Source organism: Culex quinquefasciatus, chromosome 3 (genome assembly GCF_015732765.1).
Source record: "Culex quinquefasciatus strain JHB chromosome 3, VPISU_Cqui_1.0_pri_paternal, whole genome shotgun sequence".
NCBI lineage: Eukaryota > Metazoa > Arthropoda > Insecta > Diptera > Culicidae > Culex > Culex quinquefasciatus.
Window position 1 is genome coordinate 190,136,746 of NC_051863.1, and position 25,107 is coordinate 190,161,852.

Below are 25,107 nucleotides of genomic sequence, written 5' to 3' on the forward strand. Positions count from 1 at the left end.
CCATTCAAACTTTTTTCTTGCAGGTTTTTCTAACTGATGCATAAAATGAGATTTTTTTTAAATTGAGAAAAAGTTTGTTTTTATCTACCGTTTATCTTAGAACTGTGTATCGTAGAACTGGAAATATTCATTAGGAAATGGTGAAAGATTTTGTGTCAAAAACATTGTAATTTTCTTCAGTTTTTGGTGAATATTCATCAGGTTCACATTTTAACACATTTGTAAGGTAATATTACAAAAAAAAACTATGTACCTACCAAATTTTCAACATTCCAAAATTTAACTTTTTTTTATTGCTGTGTAGCAAACTCATTAGATAGAATGATATTTTTTCGCGAGCTGTCAATTCAAGAACTTCGCAGAACCTCCCCCTCTCGCACTTCAACCCAAACAAAAAGAAAGTAAAAACGCTTATTTTCGTTTGCGAAAACAAACATGTGATCGCCGACGAAGACGACGACGACGACGACGACGTAAACAAACCATCGTCTTTGGGTTCGGTGTTTCTTTTAACCGTGCACTGACTACCAAGCACTGGAAGTGTCGAGCAGCGACATTAATGCAGTGCACGTTCGCTGTTTTTATTGTGATGTTCGGTTCGGTTCCCCTCGCCTTGTTCGGATTCGGATTTTTTTTTTGTTCCTGAAGAGGAAGTCCCGTCCGGTCCCACCAGCGGTGACGCTGGCACACGACATGGCCGGGCCAGAACAGACCTCGTAATAACGGACCAATCCCCGGTCTCTGGGCTTGGCGGAATCAGTTGTAGGCCCAAGAATGGAGTGTCGTTGAACCGTACAATTGACAATCGACGTCCGTCGAACAGCTGGGTTGGACATTTCTGCTTCGGCGTAACTTTTATTGCAGGTGGAACTGTTGTTCGTGGGTGCGCGTCCAGTTTCCACGAATCCCATGCTTTCTGAGTGCCAACCATTGAGCACGCGGAAATGATGAACAATTGAAAGTCGTGCGTTGGAAAGTTTTGTTCAAAGAAGTAAACAAGATTCAGTCTAGTATTTAGAAGGCCAACTCAATAACTTTGAGCTAATTTCAAACGATGTAGGCGACCAACTATCGAAATTGAAAAGCAAACAGCCTAGACATCGAGCTTCAAACTAGAACATATACCTAGAAAAGGCATTATAGATCAAAGGACACAGCTCAGAACCACAAACTCCCACACCAAATATAGTCCACAAAACGGAAACTGACATTCGAGCGCGCGCGCACACACAGAGAGAGAGGAGTGTGGGAAGCTCGAAACCATAATCGATTTCGTTGCTTCCCAGAACCACGGCCGAGGAGTTCGGAATCGGCCAGAGTTGTACAACCTGCTGCTGTTGGGAAAGGTCATCACCGCGAACAAACGTTGTCTTTTTTTTCCTAGAGTTAAATTGCCACAGCTATTTTCCATCTTGGGGTTTCGAGGTTTAACCAGATCTTAGGGGGGTCTCTACCAGCTGCTTTGCAGCTGCAGCCGAGGGATGGTTTCAAAATTGCACCCCTTCGACGACTTCGTGGCAAAAGGTAGTTTGGTATGCAGGCTCGTTTTTGGCCAATTGCAGCAACAACTCGAAGTTGGTAGAAAGAAAAGAGCAAGTTACTGAAAATGGTCATGCAGCAGCAGCAGCAGCAGCAGCCGAAAAGCAACTTGTCTTGTCTTCCTAATGACTCATTGCAAGTTTATTACTCAGCCAGTGTGTAAAGTGGTCTGTCTGGAGGCACATTAAAGTTGGTGGCACAGACAATTGGCCCGCAAAAAAAAATTGAAACAAAACATGTTTTATTCAAGCCATCTCAATGGCATCGTAGCTTGGATGGCACTTCGACGAATATTTATTTTAAAACAAAATCAGGTCCACTTGTCTGTGGTATGTTGCGAGATGCATATTTCTTGCATGGCGTAGCCGTGGAAAGTGATGAGATGTCGTGCCTCTGTACGTCACGCCGTTCAACGACCATTATCAACTCTGGTGAAACAGCACATGGCGGCCGTTCCGTGCAATACCCGGAAGAAACGGTTTCTGTACGCGGTTCGGTGTACAATAACAACATATCGTCATCGCGTGTAGCGCGAAAGAGAGAGAGAGAGCATAATCCAGTCAAAAATAGCCTGACACATGTGACGAGTTGGCCCATTTAGGATTAACCAAGTTTACGACGACCTGCAACTCCGATGGGGGCTTTTCATTTATGGTCACACAGTTCAGTGAACTAATTAATGATGGCGGCCTGTCCAAGTGATGTGACTAATGGTGGTGGCTCGAGATTGTGGTACCACCGGAGAGAGATAAAATCGACTTCGTCGAAGGTCGTCCGATGATCTGAGCTGATCGGGGAAGGGGGGCGGGACACTTTGACGAGTTGAGATCGCAGCTTCCGTTTCGTGTTAAGATTTACTGCGCTCTCGCGAGATAGAGATGAAAAACGGTTTTGGTTAATTAATCGACGTCCCACAAGTTGTCAGCGGCAGGGTTTACGATAGTTGTTTTGTTGTTTTGGAATCAGTTTTATAGGTTAACTGTTGCGGTTTGAGATTCGTTCAGATATACTAGATGCACTGAATTGTCCTTCGGGATATTCCTTTGAACTCAATCAAAAATTACAACTAATCTGTTGTAATTCTGCCAAAGAAATCCCTTGATAACTGCCTCGAAGGTCGATTTCAAAGATACCGAATTATTAGCAATTCGTGAGGCAATCAAATCCTAATCCAAAGCAAATCTCCCCACGTACTGACGACAGCACAACTTTCCCAATAAACCCACCTCTCATAACCGAACTTTATTAGATCGCGTCCCATCAGACCAAACTTTCCCCTTCCTTTGCCCATGACTTCAACCCACCAGACCTCGACCTACAACGCCGCAGAGGGCGACCCCACGCCAAAAGCTCTTTCCCTCTCGAAGGAAAAAGTTTCGGATCTTGCCGTGATTAGATTTTACGACCACGTTTTGCGGTTCTTACCCCGATCCGTCGCGCGGATGTCTCCATAAATCAGCCGCGCATTTTCACTCGCGAAACCCCACCGCCCTTGCACAATCCGAGCCTCGTCAATCGACGACCCCCGCGGGATATTGGAGAAAGTTCGCGGTCGCGCGAGGAACTTGTAATGGCAGCTTTTTGCATATCAACTACCGGGGCCGGGGAGTTCGATCATCGATGCCCGCGGGGTGTATCATTTCGCAACGGGTATTTTGACGGTGGACCCATTCATTACCGCTGGGGTAGCGCTACCGACTGTGGCGGACCACCGCGCGCCAACAGTGACACACGTGATAAATCGTCGAAACGCGACCATAATTCAATTAAGTGGTAGTACCTTGAACATCCTAAGTCGCCATCTGCACTTCGAGCGATTGATCGAAGGCGAAAAAAAAAATATACAAGACCATTCATTACATCCCTCTCGATATCTGGTCCGGAGATTGACGGACTCCGTAATTTGCCGCCATAAAAAAATGGCGCAACTAATCCGCGGTTAAGGTGAAAGAGAGCACACGGCGGCAAAAGTGACAGCTTGGCTCATCCCGCTGCGCGGCCCTCGACACCAATTCCGATTAACCTCCTTCTTCGTCATCCCGTGCGGATATCGATTAACCGTCGAGTCACACCGTTTTTCTCCACTCTGTAGTGACGGCTTTGACAGCTTATTAGCCCTAATTGAAGCGTGGACGAACGACTCTCGGTTGACATTCACGCCTCGAAAGTTTTGTCAATCGGCGGTTATTTTATCACTTCGAGGAGGTCTCGGGTTACGACGTCTGGCGACAGGCCGGTCATTAGTGCTTGTATTTTGTGGTTCGAAATTGAGACTGAAGAATTGGAGGAATTTGAATCCTGTTTGAACAAATATTGGACTTACTCAGAATGTTTGACCTATGCATGAGAATTAGAAAAAATAGTTCAATCGTTAGTGTCGGGACGATAACAAGTAATGTATCGGTATCGTTAACGTTATTTCGATAAATCTTTCTTATTCTATCCAATCTTATAGCCGATAATGGACGGAAAATATAGAGAATTTTCTCAGCTTTTCAAAAACACTTTTTTTCAAAAGTGGGAAAACATGGGCACTATTATTAAAAAATCAATAACTGCGACTATTTTGAAAAAAAAAATACCTAAAAATGGCTATAACTTGAAAACGGTGCACTTTATCAAAATTTCACTAATGAAATTGAAAAAAAATTTGCAACCAATATTTCGATTTTTTGAAAAAAATTGTATTGATTCAAAAAATCATAACTTGGACAAAGATTTTTTGCCCATTCTGGAAATTTCTGAAAAGTTGGCATTTGATGTCCTCTAAGCATATCAAAAAAAAAAAATAATAATAAAAATAAAAAATAAAATAAACATAGTGGATTTTTTTTGCAAATCAAGTTTTAGTGACAAACATTTTTTTAACCGCGTATCATTTTTTTCAGTGTAGTCCATATCCATACCTACAACTTTGCCGAAGACACCAAATCGATCAAAAAATTCCTTCAAAAGATACAGATTTTTTAATTTTCACATATCATTTTTGTATGAACAGCTGCTAAATTTGTATGGAAAATTATATGGACAAACTAATGATGCAAAATGGCTTCTTTGGGCATACCGAAGGCACCAAAAAAAGTTTCAGCCGGATTAAAAAATACAAAAATAAAAATTAAAGAAAAAAGACCGATTCCGTAGAGCTCTAAGAATATATTTCTGGAGTTTTTTTTAAAGGTCCAATAAACCAATTTTTCAGTTTTTGCTTTTTGTGTTTTTTTTTAATACCCCTGACTCAATGTAGATTTATTGAAAATGTAGTAGGTTTCAAAGTATAAATACTAAACATTGTTCACAAAATACCGTATGTTTTCAAAAGTATTCAAATTTTAACAAATTGCAAAATGAGTATCAACCGAAGTACTTTTTCACTTTTTATGGTTTTTATTTTTTTTTGCAAAATACTAAAAATTTTGGGTAATTCTCTACCAACTCACACGAAATCGGGAAAAGTTGCCCCGACCCCTCTTCGATTTGCGTGAAACTTTGTCCTAAGGGGTAACTTTTGTCCCTGATCACGAAACCGAGGTCCGTTTTTTGATATCTCGTGACGGAGGGGCGGAACGACCCCTTCCATTTTTGAACATGTGAAAAAAGAGGTGTTTTTCAATAATTTGCAGCCTGAAACGGAGATGAGATAGAAATTTGGTGTCAAAGGGACTTTTGTGTAAAATTAGACGCCCGATTTGATGGCGTACTCAGAATTCCGAATAAACGTATTTTTCAACGAAAAAAACACTAAAAAAGTTTTAAAAATTCTCCCATTTTCCGTTACTCGACTGTAAAAATTTTTGGAACATGTCATTTTATGGGAAATTTAATGTACTTTTCGAATCTACATTGTCCCAGAAGGGTCATTTTTTCATTTAGAACAAAATTTTTCATTTTAAAATTTCGTGTTTTTTCTAACTTTGCAGGGTTATTTTTTAGAGTGTAACAATGTTCTACAAAGTTGTAGAACAGACAATTACAAAAATTTTGATATATAGACATAAGTGGTTTGCTTGTAAACATCACGAGTTATCGCGATTTTACGAAAAAAAAGTTTTGAAAAAGTTACTTTTTGCGTTTCTCTTTGTTTCGTCGTCCGTGTCTGTCGCGGGTGACCATGAATAGCCATGATCTATGACGACCAACTTTTTCAAATTTTTTTTTGGTAAAATCGCGATAACTCGTGATGTTTATGAGCAAATCCCTTATGTCTATATATCAAAATTTTTGTAATTGTCTGTTCTACAATTTTGTAGAACACTGTTACACTCTAAAAAATAACCCTACAAAGTTAGAAAAAACACGAAATTTTAAAATGAAAATTTTTGTTCTAAATGAAAAAATGACCCTTCTGGGACAATGTAGATTCGAAAAGTACATTAAATTTCCCATAAAATGACATGTTCCAAAAGTTTTTACAGTCGAGTAACGGAAAATGGGAGAATTTTAAAACTTTTTAGTGTTTTTTCGATGAAAATACGTTTATTCGAATTCTGAGTACGCCATCAAATCGGGCGTCTAATTTTACACAAAAGTCCCTTTGACACCAAATTTCTATCTCATCACCGTTTCAGGCTGCAAATTATTGAAAAACACCTCTTTTTTCACATGTTCAAAAATGGAAGGGGTCGTACCGCCCCTCCGTCACGAGATATCAAAAAACGGACCTCGGATTCGTGATCAGGGACAAAAGTTACCCCTTAGGACAAAGTTTCACGTAAATCGAAGAGGGGTCGGGGCAACTGCTGTGTGAGTTGGTGGAGAATTACCCTTTTATAAAACATCGTTTTTTCGAAAATACTCAAATTTTAAAAAATTAAAATATATGTGTATCAAAATCTCGTCTCGAAAGATAAAACCGCTAATTTTTTTTTTACAAAATATCGTATTTTTCAAATACCTAAATTTTTATAATTTGCAATATAGGTATTATCGAAACAAAATTTTATAAGAGGTATACAAAATTTGAATGCATGTTTGAAGCATGCAAAATTTCTTTTCGTTTAATACCCATCTTGCGTATTTTTAAAATTTGAATTTTGTGAAAAATGTAGTATTTCCAAAAAAAAATAAACTCTAAAAAATAAAAAAAGCATACAAAATCTTGCTTCGTTTGATATCCATATTGAAAATTTTGAAATTTTGAAAATTTTCATAAAAAAACTGTATTTTGTAAAAATGTTAGTATTTTCCAAAAAATAAGGTATTTTGTGCAAATTTCAGTATTTTCCAAAAAACTATAATAAAGTGCGAAAGCATACAAAAATTCGTTTCGTTTGATGTACCCGTATTGTAAATTTCAATTTTTTTAGTATTTTCGAAAAAATACGGTGCGATCCAGACTCGATTATCTGAAACCTCGATTATCTGAAACCTCGATAATCCGAAGATTCGATTATCCGAAGTTCGATTTTCCCCTCGGATAATCGAATTACGAGCAAAAAAAATCGAATTTTTCATTTTCTTGTTTTTAACATAACATTCGAGTTCTGTGACCAAAATTTTAGCCAAATTAGAGTTGTTGATAGCCTATTAAAATATAAAATCAATGTTTTCTATAACACATCATCAAGATGGCCGCCATCTTGGATATATTTTTATTAAATCATTTAAGCGTAGTTTTTCATACCATAGCTTGACAATCAGAAATAAGACAACGAAAACATTTTTTTCGTGATTCGATTATTTCGTGATTCGATTATCCTAAATGAAATTTTTCTAAGGCCTTCTAGTATTCTCCAAAAGAACTCTAATAAAATGAAAAAAAAAAATCATACAAAATTCGCTTCGTTTGATATACATGTTGCTCATTTGAAAATTTGAGTATTTTTGAAAATATACGGTATGGGACCATCCATAAATCACTTGGACAGTTTTTTTTAGAAATCTCAAATCTCAAAATTTGTGTACTTTCGAACAATGTATTTTGTGAACAATTGTGAGTTATACTTTGAAACTTACTTTAACAAATATTCTCAGTGAAAGCATTGAAAATTTAACATGATATAGTTGAATTATGTCGATTTTAGACAGATTTCTTAAATGAGTTCCCGTTCGTTATCGGCGATAAGATGATCGCTGATAATATTATCAAAATAACGATAACGATAATCATTATCGTTATCGTTTGATGCTAATTTTATCGTTGTTAATCTGGGAGATTCGTACCTCTGTTACGAGTTATCGAGAAATGGGCCATGGATTTGTGATCAGAGACCAAAATAACCTCTTAGGGTAAAGTTTCACGCAAATTGAATAGGGTTCGGGGCAACTTTTTCTGATTTTTTGTAAGTTGTCAGAGAATCCATATGTGTGATAAGTCGAATTTAAAAAACTCGTAATTTTTTCTAGAATAAAGCTATTTTTTATGAGAGGTCCTATGCAATATCTAAAACTCTTCTCAAGGCAATAAATTGATCAGAATATCTATCCTAAAGACATAAGACCTTCGAGCTTACTTTTAAATTCGCGGACTATTCTATAAATGTTTTGTTTTCAACAAGTTGTATACATTGTAGCTCCACAATCAAGATATACTAATTGCTGCCAAACGCTACCTGTTTGCTAACGGAACTGCTACCATAATATACGCGATCACCTTAAATCCCGCCAGATCCCTATCTAGTTAATAGCCTTTTCTCGAAAGCACCATCACATGCAAGCAAAAAAAAAGAGTAAACAGTCCGTAAATGGTCAATCCCCCATTATCCGCAACATGATCCTGGTCCATTGTTTTCATAAATTGCTACTACCCCCTCGCGCTGTATGCTGACGCGTGGGAGCGAAGTCTGCTGAACTCCTCACGCGCGCCATTGTTGATGATCATCGGCGAAACTGGTCCAATCTACAAAATCCATTCATAGCGAGTGAGCTCTCTCGATTAAGACGTCCACGGACGCATGGGAATTGTGATACCAACTTTGGGACTCCCCGATGAAAGGTGGTTGTAGCAGGTTGGTCACGGTGGTGGCCAATCGCATTGAATATTCATCAGAGGTAATTTGCGTGCGGCTACCATCGGCGATCGCCGCCCGGGGTGAGTGGCTCTCGTCCATCAACCACGTCGAGCTTTAATTGGAAATTGCCATTTCCTTTTTCGGGTTGGTGAGAGGGAGAGGTTGGGGGTGGCGCACCGTATTGGTTATTATTTTCTCATAATAGCGCGATCGATGGCGGAGGAGGAGGAGCAGCAGCGGAGTTCGACCACTTGAGGCGTAACAATGTTGCAAAAGAAAAAAGCAGATCTTTTTTTTTCGTTGCACTTTTACTGTTTTACATGCGGATTCACATGATGTAAAACACGGCGGCTTGAACGAGACTTCCGGAGCGAGGTATATCGTCGGCTGAAGGTCTCTCGGTACTGGGTAGATGAGCTTCTTTTTTCGAAACTCGGTCAACTCGACCATAAAGTTAGAGACCTTCTGGGGGATCGTTACATCGCTTCGCTTACATAAGTCCGTTGCAGTTCTGATCAAAATGCAGAAGAACGCCAACTTCTCTCACCATTCAACCATCCAGGCGACCTGCTGGCTGGCTAGTTCGCAGATAATGAAGTGGTTAGTGAGTCATGCCGTAACCGGTGCGATTCACACAGCGCGATCATTATCATAATGCTTATCGTTACCGTGGCGTCGTCGCGGCCGCCGAGGGGCGTTACGATCGTCTCATCTCTCGGGCTCTAACCAGATTGCATTAAGCGCCGCAGAGGTCTCCGTGAATGCGGGTCTTGTTTGCGATTTTGAATAATCAAAATTGAATTAAACATTTTGCTCTGGTTTGCGAATACAGAGGAGGAGGGGGCGTTCCACAAACACTCTGTTGAATAATCATGCTAGAGAGTGGTCTATAATTAACCTTAATGGAGAAAGTTGGCCGCCACGTTCTGTCCTATTAAAAGTTCGAATTCCCTTACCTAATTAATAGCGACTTGTTCAAAGCCCATTGGGTGTAATCCGAGCACCGCAAGAACCGCGCCGCCACCTGTTCGATCGAAAAGCTACCCGAAAGTGGAAAAGCTAGCTCCAGCAAGACCCAATTAAAATCGTTTCCATTTTCCCGCTACAGTACGCCGCGCCGCCGTTGAAGACGACAACGAGGGCTTCCCGGACTTTCAGTCCGGAATCACGCCAACGTCCGTACGGGACACGCGGGGAGTTGTGGGCGTTTTGCCGAGTGGTGGAAAAGGTAGATTTAAACTCTAATTAGGTTTTCTTTTATAGTTGCTTTTGTGGCCGAGCCGCGGCTGAGCTCATTTTCCGGTCTAGCTCTGGGGAGTTTCTGGCCGGCGAAGCGGGCACAGGTGGCTTAGCACAACGTTCAAGTATGAGCGATTTGTTATTTTTAGTGAGAAATGGTATTTTGTTTGTCGCGAAAATACACTGAACGAAATACTCGTTACTCTCGAAACTATCTGAATCTAAAATGAATATATTATCCGAAGTTCAATTATACGAAGGTTTGGATGGGACTTCGGATATACGAATCACATATAAACAACAAAATAATCTTTATATTATTTTTTACTTTTAACACCAAATTTGAGTTGGTTGTTTGCCTATTATATTAGCAAATCCATTTTCTAAATATTTCATCACCACCATGTTGGCCGCCATCTTGAATCGATAAATTCTAAATGGGTAATTCTACGCAACTCACACAGCAGTTGCCCCGACCCCTAATCGATTTGCGTGAAATGGTCCTGAGGTGATAAAAATTACAGTTGAGTAACGCAAAATAGTACAATTTTTTAAACTATTTTCAAGGTTGCTAACGTTGTTTGTTGTTGAGTTGTTTTTGAAAATCAAAATATAAATACTCAAATTTGTTCACAAAATACCGTAATTTTTTATAATTTGTAATATGGGTATATCACGGATCAAAATGTGTAAGCTTTTTTCTCCCTTTAGAGTTTTTTTGTGAAAAATACTAAAATTTTCCCATAATACTGTATTTTTTTCGAAAATACTTAAATTTTTTATAATTTGCATTATGGGTGACATACGAAGTAGAATTTTGTATGGGGTTTCACTTTATCAGAGTTTTTTTGTTAATGACTAAAATTTTCACAAAACACCGTATTTATTCGAAAGCACTAAAATTTTCAAATTTTCAATATGAGTATAAAAAAGCCAAATTTTGTATGCTTTTCACTCTACTAGAGTTTATATTTTGGAACATACTCAAATTTTCTCAAAATACCGTATTTTTATAAAATACTCAAATTTTTATAATTTGTGATATAGGTATCCATGAAGCGATTTTTTTAATGCTTTATCACTTTACAAAAGTTTTTTTTCGAAAATATTAAAATTTTCACTAAACAACGTATTTTTCGAAAACACTCAAATTTTCAAAATTTACAATGTGTGTTTCAAACGATGCTATATTTGGTATGCATTTTCACTCACTCACTCGTGTTTTTTTTTTGTTGAAATATTCAAATTTTTCAAAAATATCGATTTTTTCGAAAATACTCTGAGTTTTAAAATTCGCAATGGATGTGAAATTTCTAATGCATTTTTACTAATTTTTTTTGTAAATCACTAAAATTTGCTTACTTGAGTATTTTGAAAATATAAGCATTTCGGAAAAATACTGTGGTTTGCGAAAATTCTAGTATTTTCAGCAAACAAAAACTATAATAAAGCATACAAAACTTCGCTTCTTGCAAATTTTGAAAATTTGAGTATTTGCGAAAAAATACGGTATTTTGTGAAAATTTTAGTATTTTCCTAACAACTCTTATAAAGTGAAAAAGCATACAAAAATTCGCTTCGTTTGATACCGATTGTTCGAATTATGAAAATTTTAGTACTTTCGGAAGTATTCTGTATATCGTGAACAATTTTAAGTATTTATGCTTTTAAAACTTACTACATTTTCAAAAAATATATTTTTAGTGAAAGCATTGAAAATCGAACATGATATGGTTGAATTAAGTCGATTTAACAAAGATTATTAAAATGAGTTATCGTTCATTATCGGCGATAAGATTATTGCCGATAAAGTGAGCATGAGCATGGTTGACTGCCAATGAGCTGCTACTCCGTTATTGACAGATCAGCTGAAGTTAAACAATGAATCAAAAATCAGTGGGAGCCAACCATCCGTTCACTGTTTAACCTCTGAAGATCCCTACTTTATTAGTCAATACCGGCGCCTTCCCAAAAAGCCTACAGTTCAATGAAAGGGAGGAATGTTAGTCCGATAGTTGAAGTTGCAGACTCATCAAGCACATAGTTTTTCGCTATATACTTGTTGATACCGCTTGAGACCGTTGAATCCACAGCATCTCCTTCAAGCATCTCGTGATTAATTTTTTTTTTGGGTTAGTAGGATAAGGTAATGGCTTTTCGATGCCTCCCGCGTTACGACGCTATGGAGAGGACTTCCATAACAGACCCGTCGGCGAGCCTTCCGAGCAACGATGCTATGGGAAGGTCTTTCTGGTTAACACACAAACTCACTCACACACAGTTATTTGCTCCACTATTAACTCAACGATCCAAATTGTCAGTGCGTCTTTCGTTCATTATATAGAAATGGCTTTTTCACCACAAAAAAATAAAACCTTATTCGAAAAATTTAAACACAATCCACCCGACGCCGTGCCTTCCGATCAACGATGATATAGGAAGGGCTTTGAAAATCACTAAAGAAATCACTTTTCACTCCGAATATTTTTTACGACCACGCGCTCTTTTTGTCAATTATACACTGATGACGCTGCATTTTCAGAGGGCAATCTTCTCCTCGCAGCACACAATACACGACAAAAATGCGAAACAAAAGGCACACACAAAAAAAATCACTTTTCACTCCGAATATTTTTTACGACCACGCGCCATAAGATTATTGCCGATAAAGTTATCGAAATAACGATAATCATAATCGTTATTGTTAGACGATAATATTATCAACGAAAATTTTATCGATTAACAACAATGCATTTTGTATATTTTTTAATGAAAAATATGTTTGTTCGGAATTTTGAGTACGCCATCATATCGCGAAATATCGGGAAACGGAGCTCGGAGGAAAGCACGGAAGAAAATCAGTTCCCAAAATCGTGAACAAGCGTTCATGAATTTCGGAACCACGAACAAAGTGTTCAAATTCCTTGGTACGTTTTTAAAATCTACCATGAAATTTGAACACTTTCTTGTTCACGATTTCGGGAACTGATTTTCCTCCGTGTAGTCAGAGATTCTGACAATTCTCGTTCGAGTGTATTACTTATATCAACTCCGTTGAGTTTCATCTCATACATGTGTCTTCACTAAGATCCTCATTAATAACATCCAGAAGTAAATCTTGCTGAACACCGCATACAGATCCACGACAAGGTTGTCCTCCATCGTAGTCCCGCTCAATCAAGCCGAATCGCGTCCTTCCGTATGGAACGTGCTCCGATCCACCATTTATCTTGCGGCGACTGACACCCGCTGAATACGCTCTGTGTGTCATTGTTTTGCAATTTGATTTATCTGGCTAAAAGTCGAACCGGCATGATTTACCATGGTCCCGATCCCGGATTTGTGCTTATTGATGGTGTGACAGCGTATTTTTTTTCGTCCACTTGAGAGAGAAACTTTCCCTTCCCTTCCGCTCTCATATGGACACGATCCCCAATGGATTCTGCGGCTGTTGCATGCAAATGTGCATTGATTTATTAGCGCCACATGCGTCAACAAGCGCCGCCGAGAAGAAAACATCGCATCCGTAACGGTGTCCACTATATTGGACAGTATCAGGGGAGAAAGGGACTGTTAATTGAAATTTAATCCACTTTCGTGAAGTTTTACTTTACGACGCCGTCGTCGTCGTCTTGGCCATGTTTCAGTTCACTTTTTTACACCCCGGACGATTGATGGTGGCAGGAGCGGTCAGAGAGAATGGATGCGTTTTGTGACAGTGATCTCTCGGGTAGTTTGGTTGAAGTGGATCTTTACGGTTGACTCAGTTGAAATTCAAAAGATATTCCGTGGTATACTTCAGATATGTCCGCAGTATTTCTTTACAGATTCAATATATGATTCCCATATAGATTTGATAATAACCTAATATCTGTAATACCTGTAATACCAAGTATTTTCACTACTACTACTATAAATCTCCAAACTTGCCAAGCTCCAACTGTATCACAAAGATCTCTCATTCTCTCTCGCCTAGCTGCGGCCAAGACGAATTGACATGGTTTCGAATGCGTTTCTCGGCGGCACAGACTACTCTCCGTCTTTCTGCGGCTGGCCTCGCGTCGTTCACTGGATATTGAGGTCACATCGTGGTGGCAACTCGGGGGGTGAATCGTGATCCGTGTGCGCAGCCCGCACCAATGTTGCGGGCTTTCACCTACTCTGTATGCACTTGGAAATCTCGGAGCAAGCTACGGGTTTCAAAGTTTCTCTTTTCGGGGAACCTTTCGAGGATATGTCGAGCAAAGGATCGGTTGAAACAGATTTATTATTTATTCCGACGTGCACAAATTGAAAATGACGCCGTTGGAAGTTTCAACCGATTGGATCCGTGTCGTAAAACTTTACGTTCCGGACAATATCTGCCATTCTGGCAGGCTTAAACCAGTCTGGCAGCGGCAATCTTGCTTCATTTATCTCAGCTGCTCATAAAACGCTTTTCCTTCCGAGTGAACCCCTCGACGACGAGTTCCGGACAAGCTCAAGGTCGTACCGAGTCGTTCCAGGAAGAACTGTGTGTGTTTGCCTTTTACCTGTCAGCGTCTCCTTATCCGACTCAATGTGTTTACATTAGCACTTCATGACTGTGTCTGCTTTTTCTATGTTTTATTTTGTTTAGTCTCTACGCCCGGTGGAAAGGATCTTGTTGGGGCAGGTGCGTGAGATTATCTACTGAATAATAGATTTGGCGAAAAGACGACCCAACCTGGTAGGACCGAACACTTACCGAAACGATTTACTGGGATTTCATCTTTTCCTCTAGAAAAGACGGTGGGTTATTCATGAATTGTTGAAGACTGTAGATTTGGTTGATTTTTTTTATATTTGATGATATTTCCAATAAAGTAGTATTCCAGAATTTCTGTTTTTTTTTTGTATTTTTTAAATTAAGATGAAAGATTGTCCTTTGATTTCTCAGGTAAAATTTGCCATTTTGCAAAATTGTTATTTGGACTATTCGTAAAAAAGCTAAATGATTTTCGATTTTGTAAAATTTTATTCTCTTTGATTTTTTGATTTAAAGTAGTATTCCAGAATTTCTGTTTTGAATTTTTGTATTTTTTAAATTTAGATGAAAGATTGTCCTTTGATTTCTCAGGTAAAATTTGCCATTTTGCAAAATTGTTATTAGGACTATTCGTAAAAAAAAGCTAAATGATTTTCGATTTTGTAAAATTTTATTCTCTTTGATTTTTTTTTTACGTTTTCGTGGACAAAAGGCATACACATTTTTTTATGTAAAATTGAATTTGGATTTAAAAAATACTTTAGTGATAAATGATAAATTGTACCTTTTTCGAGCTAAAGCCATTTTATGATTTGCAATTTAAGAAAAAAGTGTCGTCCTTTTGAAATTTAAGCGTGATTAAAAATCTGAAAAAAAATGTCAAAGTTATAATAACATATCACACTGGTTTCAGTTTTATTATACAAAATCGGATCAATAGTTTCCAAGATATCATCGATTGAGAATTGAGGACCAAATGGTTAGCTTTTAGAAAAACTCATTTTTTGTCATTGTTATTATTTGGTCATATCTTAGGAACCAAAGGTTGGATCAAAAATGTCCAAAAAGAAATTCAAGAGAATTTTCTCAGATTTTTAAATATATTTTTTTCAGAGATGGACGAGGATGGACATTATTTTTTTTAAGCGACCAAATATCTGTAAAAAAAATAACTTTATAATGGTCTTCAACTGGAAACCAGCGCATTTTATCAAGCATCTACAAAAAGTACTTTTTTAATCCAAATTCTATTATACTTCCAAAAATGTTTTTATTTATTTTCCGGGAGAATTTTCGTTACTTTCAGAAAAAAATACTTTTTTCAGAAATCCACAACTTGGCGAAAACCAACGTTCTTAAAACATTATAACTTTTGGCCCTTTTGTCCACTTAAACATATTAAAAAAAAAACACATAAACCGAAGGTGGTAAAGTTTGTCAGAATCACTTTTTGTAATAAAAAGTCAATTTAAATAAAAATCAGTGCACATAAAAAAAATGTGAGAAAAGTCCCATAATATTAAACATTGTACAGTTTTTCTGCACACAAAAAAGTAGCATCCAACGGGATTCAAACCCAGTACCCGCAGAGAGGACTGGCGCCTTTGCTCGCTCGGCTATCAGACCGTTGTAGGGAGGGAAGGATAATTTTATAAAATTAGCGTAGCGAATTGCTCAAAAAATAAATTTAAAGATGTATTCACTGAATAATTTAAAATTATTTGGTGCAACTGAACTATGGCTGCAGATCGGACAATGAAACTGACATTTCTTTTCAAACCACATAACATGCTCATCGGATCGTTTCATTCGCCGGAAGCTGTAGGTGGGGTAATTTGAAAATGGCTGGATAAAAATTAAATATTAACACAGGTTATTGTTCATATTTTTTTTATGCAGACTCGAAATATCAATATCAAATTAATACCAAAATAGTATTTAATTTTTGACGACTGTACCAATCTTATCGTGCGACAAAGTGGCAAACATCCCCAAACCGGAACACGCCTGAACTAGACAGAGTGACCTCGTTCCCACCTTCCCCTGCTTTTTATGGCTCTTTTGCGGACCACATTTGAATGCATTCTGCATAATGATACATCTCTGTCGGAAGCACCAATAAATTCTCGTTTTTTTTGTGTTATAAATTCGCTTGCAGATATGCCCGCGTATCCTTCGATCCTAACAAAACGTTTCTTCTTTTTCTTCTTCTAGGAGCAACACCAGGGCACAGGTTCAATCAACTTGACCCAATCGCCACGCGGTGAATCTGACCGCTCCTGCCGAGTTGCCCTTATACGGCACCCGTCGGAGGACACCTCGCCGCTCGAACGCCTGGCTAATTCCGCGGAGCTCGTTTTGATGTCAGGCCAGGCACACCGCGGCAGCTGCTACTCTGAAGATTAATTTGAAAGGTGAGACTGCCATGTAAGGGCTAACCGAAAAGCCAAGTGGTGGGGGAATTAATTACCGCGATTCGCACAGTACTCATTGAAAGCCGGGGATATCATTACGCACTTTGGGTCCGCGCGATACACACTTGAAGTTAGAGATATTAAGCGCGGCCTTAAAGGTCATCGTCGTCCACGTCGTCGTCTAGCCGCCTAATGATTGAGACATCGAGCTTGATCTGTGGATTATGGAGTTGCATGATTCAGCAATCGGCGTTACCGTTTCCGTTCAGCTTAGATTACTGTCGAGTTGAGTTGAGTCCGAAAAACAACAAACCCGTTAAAGCAATCTTAAATTACCAAGTTTGGGAATCTACCGGAAAATTTTCCATCATATCTCACCTGTCACGTCGAATTATGAGCTCGTTGACTCCGTGGAAGTATCTCCTTGGACGCATCTCCCATATGCCTCTCTCAACCGTACGTGACTCGCTGGAAGGTCCTTGAGTCTGTCGTCGCCAGCTTCTTATTCCGGGGTGGCGAACTGAACAGCACAACAGCTCGTTGAAGTGCATAATAGGTGCATAATTATACCAGACACACATCTGTGGAAATACCCGGTACGAGTATGAGTTGCTGCCGCCGGGAAGTCGTCCAAGAGACTTTTAATTGGTGCAAGTGTTGCATCGGGGAGTACACTTTCGGGGTAATCTCGTCGCAGAGCAACTTCTGACACCAACTGGGCAGCAGCCCCGGAGCTACTCTAAAGCGACACGCTTTTCGAAACAAAATAAAACTTTCAACGAGTTTGGCGATAAAAGTGTGCGCCGTTAAAGTGTTGATGGCTTTGGAACTCTTGCAAGAGGGTAAAGAAGGGTAGTACAACGAAATCCAATTGGGCCAACATGAGTGGCAACTGCAGGCGCGGACACAAAAGAAGTTGATACTATTTATCAACGCTCGTGACCGCGGCTCGCTGAAAGGATGCTGGACCGTAACCAACGTGCGAGTGGTAATTGGGTTTTTGCTTCCCTTTCCCTTTTTCGAGACAGGGTGACTGCACGTGGTTTTGAAGTTCTTCCTTCAATATTTGATGACTTGCTACGTTTTTGTTCGATACATATCTGTAAGGATTTTATTCAAATGTAACTGTCGGGTTACCACCGGCTCACGAGCGCTACCGAGACTCCCTCATGTAGCCTCAGGGTCGGCATGCCTGCGGTCCTGAATCGCGGTAAGCTGGGAAATGCGTCGGAATCCAGTGAAAACTCCACAACTTCGATCGAACTCTTCTCTATTTCCTCCCACTTTCTTAAAGCTATCTGACCTTCTCTCTGCTCTTCCTTCTTCTCGGGGCCCCGTACTCTGACACTGCTTCCGGTGACGTCGCTTCCTCTCCTCCTGTTGCTTCTGCTACTCGCCACCACGCGGCGCAACCGCTTGTTGTTGTTTTGGCACTCGCCGTATCACGGCGCAGCCTCCTGGGTGTGGTCTTGGCGGCGTACTCGGCCGGTTGCGGTCGTACAATGGTCCCACTCGTTCCGGTTCTTGTCGTCATGCCCTCTGTCGTGGTTGGTTGCGTCCTACGACCTTCGGAGCACCATCGAGGGTGTCCAGAATACCCGGATGAGGCGCAGGTACGGCGCGGGTCTACGTCCGGCTGCGGACTGGATTCTGGGGGTGACTCAATGGTTGCGGCGAGTCCCCGGTTGGTGTCCTCGACACGGTTGTTGCGAGGCGGTGCCGAACTGGCACTTAACGTGAGGTACGAGGGGTCCTGAAGGTGATGTTTGAGGTTAGGTGAGCCATGACGGTTGGTTTTGTTGGTTAGGCGGATGGGGTCGTTAGGGTTGGCAAACTGGCGGGTTTGGTGGACATACCTGATGTCCTTCAGCGGTCTCAAACACTCCTGGTTCCCGCTGGCACTATCACTCACGGCCGTGGCCGTGCACTGACACTACTTGGCGAAACAGTGGATTTGTAGCGGTCCAACTGTTCGCTATGACTCTTTCCGGGCAAATGGACGAGTCTTGAGGAGTCCTTGGCGGTTGACGGTCTTCGTCTTTCCCCTCCTCTTTCCGCGCCTTTTCCCTGACCTCCCAACCTACCGTCATGTCACCTCTCTACCGCCCACTGTCGACGAGGTCCTCTGTTGGTCGGTTTCGGAAGCTTCTGCTGGCTGCGTTCTTGGTGGACGTCACTTGCTGGGTCGTTTACCGGAGACAAAACACTTGACACGCGAACACTTCCCAACTTTTACATTAAACGGAAAACAAATCGCGTAAATCGCGGTAACCTTCACGAGTGAGGTTCCGAACGGTTACACAAAATAACTTATTTTTTATATAAAAGTTCTTTCAACGCATTCAATAGAAGAATTTGGTTAAAATTATTTCATATTCATTCATATCTATTTATTTATGAGTTATCGACGAAATCGGCCGATTCCATGCAATTTTAATTTTTCATATTTGTTGATTTGGCTGAACCTTTCTGGGTAGTTTCCCTCTGAGCAAAGAATCCATTTTGCATTTTTGGTTCGTCCATACAGGTCTTCATATAATGTTGGCAGTTGTTTATACAGAAATGGTATGTTATTATTCAAAAATCTGTATTTATCTTGAGAAGAGATTTTCCGATCGATCAATGTTTACAAAAAGTAAAATTCTCTCTCCTTTTATTTTTTTTTAAAATAAGTTTGAGGTCAGGGTTTTTCAAAATATTTTTATTCGAAGCATTGGAAAATTTCACAAAGGTTTAATTTTTTAACATTGAGAATCGGACCAACAGTTGCCAATATATCGTCTGTTGAAAATTAAGGCTCATTGGAAAACATTAAGAAAATTTAATTTTCCAAAAAAAAAATTCTCCTCTTTCTCAGAAACAGTTTGTTTGATTTTCATAGTCAAAATTTAAAAATGGTTGAACATTGGAGCTTCTGCATTTTTTTTTTAATATGAACACTTCCTCAAAAAAAAAACAGCTTCTTTTTTAAAAATAAAAATATATTGGTTAACAAACGGCGCATTTTATCGAAAAAAATAGTTTGTCCATGTATTCCCTATGTCAAAAAATGCCATTTTGCGTCATTAGTTATTCCATACAAGGCTCCATAGAAATTTGAGGAATGGCTATACAAAATGGGCATGAGACAATCAAAAAATTTTAACTTGAGAACAGATTTTCTAATAAATTTCATTTTTTTTATTGGTTATAATTAGAAAAGTTAAAAAAAAATAGTTCACGGGAAAAATTTACCCTGTTTTTCTATTTAACTTTTCATCACAAAAAAATAATGCTTAAAATACTTATTTTTTTAAATTTACGATTTTTTTCATGTTTTGGGGACTGGAAAAGGTATCTTTTGCGCTAGAGTTTACGATGGTGCAAAATCTGATACCAATTGTTTGGAAAATTGTCAAACTTGATTTTAAAAATAATTTTTAGATGCAAAAACAAATTTGCAATTGAAAATTATTTTTAAAAGCATCGTTTAAATTATAGGTTTAAATTATTTTTCTGCGATATTAAAACATTTTATGAAGCAACGTACCCTAGAAAAACATTCATTTCCTTTTTGACTTAGTTAATTTTTTATTTAGTTGATCGCGTCTTTAAAAGTTAACATTTAGTAAATAGCAGGGTTGTTAAAATATCAAAATATCAGCTCTCAGCAACTACAATTATCTCGCCTGAATATTCATGCCTCAAATACAACTGCTCTTCTCTCTTCATTGAAACTCTCAGCGCCGAACATAGCCGAACACGTTTTCGTGTTTACCCACTCGCGATTGACATTTTCCTTTTCTCTCTCATTCTCGCTTCCACGAACATCCTACCGCAACAGCGTTTAACCACAAAAGTCGCCACAAAACCAATTTTGCAAACGCATTTTGAAGGGGCGTCATGCGTGGTCGGCTCCTAATCGCCATCTCGCGTTCTCTCATTGCAGTTTTCGGAGAGATTGAGAGACTCAGCGGTGAGAGCGCATAGTCGAGGAAAAAAGGAAGGAGTGATAGAGAGAGAATGGCATCGCTGGGAATCACGAGACACAAGAAGAGATCTCACAAGCTATAGTGACTGCCGCTATACTCTCGGATATTTTTGGTGCAGAGATAATCTATTGATAGCTTTTCTATCACTCTTTTGCAACACTGGTAAATAGTAATTTTTTCCGGTGTTATAATATTAACCATAATCTTTTAACTCGAAAAAACTATAATTAAGGACACAGTGGTAAAAATTGAGGCAAAAAGCGGTCAAAACCAGGGTAAATCGAGCCTTACGCAAATTTCCGCGAATTTTCACTATCACCAATCGATTCCTTGGAATTTTTCGCATAAGAAAAGTTTTAATTGACCTGCATCAATAAGGTCCGTTTTTTGCCAAATTTTTCCTCACTGCAGTGGTTCTCATCCTTTATTGAACCATTGCTAAATTTCAAGAATATTATGTTTCCTCTTTAATATCCAACTTACTGGCATCCTTGCACAAACGTCTGAATTTTGTATTTATGTTTGTAGAAAGATAAAAATTTTCACAGCATATTTTTTTTATGCATTCGCAACAATTTACAAATACTTGAAGCATTTTTATTACCATTTATTATCCTCTTCCCTTTTTAAGGTTATACAAAACCTCACTAAAAATGTTATTTAAATAATATTTTTTTAAATGTTCCTGTATGTATCAAACGCAAACCCTCCCAGTCAGGGCTGTAAAAATGTCATACTTTCAGTTCTCAACGGAGACAATTATCAAGCCCAAGGCCAAATTCTCACCTCAGCAAAATCCAGAGAGACTCTTTTAATCTGCCAGTCTCACATTTACAATCAGCTCCCCTTCAACAGAGCGTTGCCACAAAAGCCGCCACAAGACAACATTTTCCAACGCAGTTTAACGGGACGTACTGTGTGGTCGATTCGCAATCCCCTTCTCGCATTGTTTCATTGCGTTTTTCTGATAACACACAAGAATCTTCGGTGAGTGTGTGTGAACGAAGAAAAGGGAAGGAGTGATAGAAAGAGAATGTTCTTGGCAATCACGAGATAAAATAAGAGAATTTACAAGCTATAGTAACGGTCGTTGCACTCTCTGATATTTTGATGCAAAAATCATCGAATGAGAGTTTTTTCTATCTCTCTTTTACAACAAAGAAATCTTGATTGATTAATTTTAAAAAGTCAAGAAACTTTAACAGAAAAAAGTTGAAACTCGTTTGTTTTTAAATGTTCTATTAATGTTCAAAAAGATGCAAAATCCCCCAGATTATAATTCAAAAAATCGAAAAAAAAAAACAAATCGTTTTAAACATTTTAAAACAATCAAAAAACTGATGATTTTATTTTTATTTTCAAAAACTGCTCATTTTGCTCATTGGAAACTAACTTGAATTTTGAAAACAAGAACAAAAATATTGAAGATCTGCTCATGTTTCAAACCCATTTTCAAAAAATCCTCATGTTTGAAAGAATGCAAAAACTAACAAAAAAAAAAAAAAATAAAATATCATCTTTGAAAAAAAAAAAAAGAAAAACGGAATGTGTTCAAAGAAATTTATGAAACTCAAAAAAATATATTTAAAGCAAATAAATAGTTTGTGAAATTATTTCACACAATTACCTTCCTTCGATAACCATTTTTCAATTTCAGTTTTTGTCAGCTATATTTTTAAAACATTTGCAAAGATGAAATGCACATTTTTTTAAATCATTGTGTGCTTTAATGTTTCGCAGAAAGGATAAAGATAATGATTTATATTTTTACAAAAACGTTTTAAAACATTGGATTCTATTGCATCGTTAATGCACTGTTTAAGAAAAAAACATTTTTTTTTATATGAAATGGAATAACGTCAAACGAACTGAATAAAGACCATGCAAATATTTCTTTTGAAATAACTAGCCATAATCTCAATTTTAGAATGATAAAAGTGTTTCAAAATGCATTTTACACTAGTTTTATGATAACTGAGTTTATTGTAAAAATAATATTTTTTTAGTAAGCCTAAAGTTTAACTTTCAATTTTATGATTTCATAGACTGATTCTCCACCATGTCTTTCCGCAAAGCCTTCCTATACAGCATCCAATCGGAAACTAGTTGCTTATCGAAGCATGGGTTCGATGACATAAGAAGGGCCACAACCGGCGGAGGTCGGTCGCATGTTGCTGATAATACGTTCTGGACCCGCTTTGGGCAAGGGATCTTGCATGACCGTCCAATCTCAACTCTGCCGACAGCCCCAAATCGCCCGAAAGGTCATTTATAATTGCAGCAGCCGCTGGATCCGACCTCCTCCACGGTTGAAGATTGTGCAACGGGCCGTTTGTCTAGAGTTGGAATTTTCGTTATTTTTTAAAGATGACATAATTAATCTCCATTGATGCACACACCACACTACTCCCCCCGGGTGAAACAATGGTCACGAAACGGCGGCGTTTCCCATCGAAAAAAAAAAAAATGTGATTGCGATGATGATCATTCATCATTTTTTTTCTTTCGATGAACCGCCAACGGATGTCAATCATTTCAATTCATCGAAGCACGGTTTCGGGCACCAACGGCCTATGAAATTACGTGTCGTTACGGAGATCGATCGAGCCACAACTTCCCTCTTCTTTGAACTTTTGCTGGAAGTCGCGCGATCGCCGTCGCGGTTGAAGGCCGTGTCGAGGGAGAATTTCACTTTTCCTTTTTTTTTCTTTTGTGGATCGGATTTTCTCGAAATTTTGTTTTGACATAATTTTTCTTCCTTCTGGGGGTGAGACGTCGATGGTCTGTGTAGTGTAGACGGTGTTCCCCGGACTGGACATGACACCAAAGTTACGGTGACTTGCGGCTATGTGTACAACACCTCAGTGTATTTTTTTTTTGTTTCGTTGAGATCGGAATGACCTTTCAAGGCAGTTTAGTTTGGGTTCAGCGTTTCGCGTCGTGTTCGTTCCGCAAGTCGCCGCCGGTTTCGAGTACACAGTTGAGGTAGTCGCCAGTTCAGGAGTGTGAAATTTATGTGATCGCGGATGAGTTGGGCAATAACTCTCGTAAGGACTCCCTCGTACCGCGAGTGGTTGCTATCTGGGTAATACCCCAAACCTTTTAATGAAAAGTTATTACCCTTGATGAGGGTGATCCTCTTACGGAGACTCTGCACGGTCCGGTGATTTTGTAAGTCACCTAATCTCCACGCAAGCTTCACCTCTTCCAATGAAGTTGTCTTGGGACTGTTGGGAAAATCAACGGCGGTGAAACAATAGAACGATTACCCATCTGCCCAGACTCGGAATGATATTTAGTGTAAACGACGACGCGCCATTGTATGCCAAATGTTAGTGCGCATTTTTTTACATTTTTTAAATACCATTTTGTGCACAAATCGACCTCCAGAGACTGGGGAGAGGTGTTTTATGTCACGCCATCTTTTCAGTGTGCTTCTGCACCGGGTGGCACTGTTTACGAAACCGTGAATTCTACGTAATCCAAAACAAAACAGAAAAAAGAGGAAAAAATGGTGGCGGAAATTGTCGATTTGTTGATCGAGTTGTTGCGATATGAGCTTTATTTTTGGAGTAAATAAAACTAATTGTGAGCATTAGTCATGTAAAAGGACTTTAGTTGAATGAAATATTTATTAGAAAAATGATAAAATTAATTACAAAACTCGTTTTGACGCCATCTTTCTTACGTATTTATTTAAAACCAAATTTATCGTATGACAGTGTTGCCAGATCATCATACCTAATATCTAGGCTTAGTGATTTTTCACGCTCGAAAATAGCCAATTTCACGGGGACCTCAATTTCAAAACACAAAATTTCACGCGAATTTCGCGGAACGTGAAAAATGTTAAAATCATGCTGAAAATCTTATGCTGAAATCACAGAAACTACTTTTTATGCTTCATTATATATTATTCTTCAATAAACAAAAAAAAACACTAAAAAAAATTCCACCTGGTTGACTGATGGGCTCTATTTATATTTTGATACAACATGTAGGGCATGCGTATTCTAATTTATTGAACTGCTTTTTAATATTCGACTAATAAAGCTATAAAGTTTTCCCTGATTTGCTTCTGTTTACATTTTATTGAATTTCATATCAAAGCAAAATTTAACAATCTTGTCAAGCCAAAATGAGAAAAATAGTTTAAATTTTCAACGGAATTTAGCCCATTAAAAATATTTTTATTATTTTTTCATCTCTCTTTTCAAAAACTCAATTTAAAATCAATAGCCAAAAATAATATGATTCGCTAACGAAATATAATTTTTTATTAAAAATTATAACAGAAAAAATGTGGTAGTTTTTAACTTTCACGGGAATCAAAAATGAAATGTTTTCAAATGGTGATTTGAAAGATAAAAATATTCTTTATCTTATTTTGAATAAAACAAAGCTTGATTCTTTTAATTTCTTTTGAAATTATACCTTTCAAATAAAAAAGTAATAAATGTTTTACCACAGCGAATAAAAATATTAGGTAC

General features: G+C 38.4%; 1 protein-coding gene across 1 annotated transcript in view; it reads left to right on the top strand.

The window, feature by feature from the left end:
* LOC6034073 (myosin-9) overlaps positions 1–25,107 on the top strand; it is a 95,458-nt gene that overhangs the window by 34,758 nt on the left and 35,593 nt on the right. Inside the window, exon 2 of the mRNA XM_001844396.2 lies at positions 16,447–16,646. The gene's annotated coding sequence lies outside the window, so the exon portion shown is untranslated. The remainder of the gene's footprint in view (positions 1–16,446; positions 16,647–25,107) is intronic.